Source organism: Octopus bimaculoides, chromosome 5 (genome assembly GCF_001194135.2).
Source record: "Octopus bimaculoides isolate UCB-OBI-ISO-001 chromosome 5, ASM119413v2, whole genome shotgun sequence".
NCBI classification, from domain to species: domain Eukaryota; kingdom Metazoa; phylum Mollusca; class Cephalopoda; order Octopoda; family Octopodidae; genus Octopus; species Octopus bimaculoides.
This window is the reverse complement of record NC_068985.1, coordinates 63020724-63022027: the sequence shown is the minus strand read 5'-3', so window position 1 is coordinate 63022027 and position 1304 is coordinate 63020724.

Here is a 1304-nt window from a genome sequence, read left to right as displayed (position 1 = left end):
TAGGGGCGAAGTCGAAATACATCGACCCCTAATGTTCAACTGATACTTATTTTATCGACTACGAAAGGATGGAAAGCAAAGTCGACCTCGGTGAAATTTGAACTCAGAACGAAAAGATGATTTCAAATTTTGGAACAAGGCCAGCAATGTTAGGAGAAGCGTTTAGCCGATTGCCTCGAACTCAGTTCTCAACTGTTTCTTATTTTATCGACCCCGAAAGAAAAAAAGGCAAAGGCGACCACTACAGAATTTGAACTCAGAACGTGAAGAGCCGGAAGAAATGCAGCAAGGTAAATTTATCTTTTTTTTTTTTGTCATACATTTCATTTTATGGGTATGGGGGAAATTAATTACATCGATTCTAGTACTTGACTGGTACTTTATGATATCGACCCCTGAAAGAGCGAAAGACAAACTCAACCTCGGTGGAAATTGAACACAGTACATAAAGAGCTGGAAAAACTACCACTAAGCATTATTTATCCGCCACGCTAACGTTTCCCCCAGCTCGCCAGCTCCTGTTGCTTGCACACTAACCGTCATTTTGTATAAACTAAATATTTACGAGATTTTGTGCACTATTTTTCATATTTTTCACTATATATTCTTTCCATTACTTTATTATTTTTTCAGAATACTATTTTCTCCCTTCACTAACCAAGAAACCAACTGTCCATTTTGCATGGTTACATATTTCACATTTTAATGTCTGTGGTTTGGCACCCTGCCTCGAAGACTTTCCAATAGAACCAGGAATCTCATTAAAACGTCATGATTATTCCTAGTTTCACCCTTGCAAGCTGTCAACTGTAATTAAGGAAGTGAAATAAGAATCCGTCAAGCGGTAATTAATAAAGGCGAATTGTCACCGACAGCTTAAAGTTATCAGTAGAAACCTTCATCAATCCAATATACTTGCGGAGAAGAAGGGGGAAAAAAAGAAGGTAAACTTAAAACCAAAAAAAACAAAAAAAACATGATAATAATAATAATGATAATAATAATAATAATAATAATAATAATAATAATAATAATAAATGATAATAATAATAATAATAATGATGATGATAATAAAGGCAACAACAATAACAATAAAATGAAAAAGCAACAATAAGATTGGAACTTTCAAATCAGCATATAAATTAAAGAAATGAAACTATGATGTGCGTGCTTGTACACACACACACACACACACACACACATATATCTATATATATATATATATATATGTATTCACGTATTTGTACCTCTACGTGCACGTGTTTGCTTGCATATGCATATGTGTGTGTATGTATGTATATACA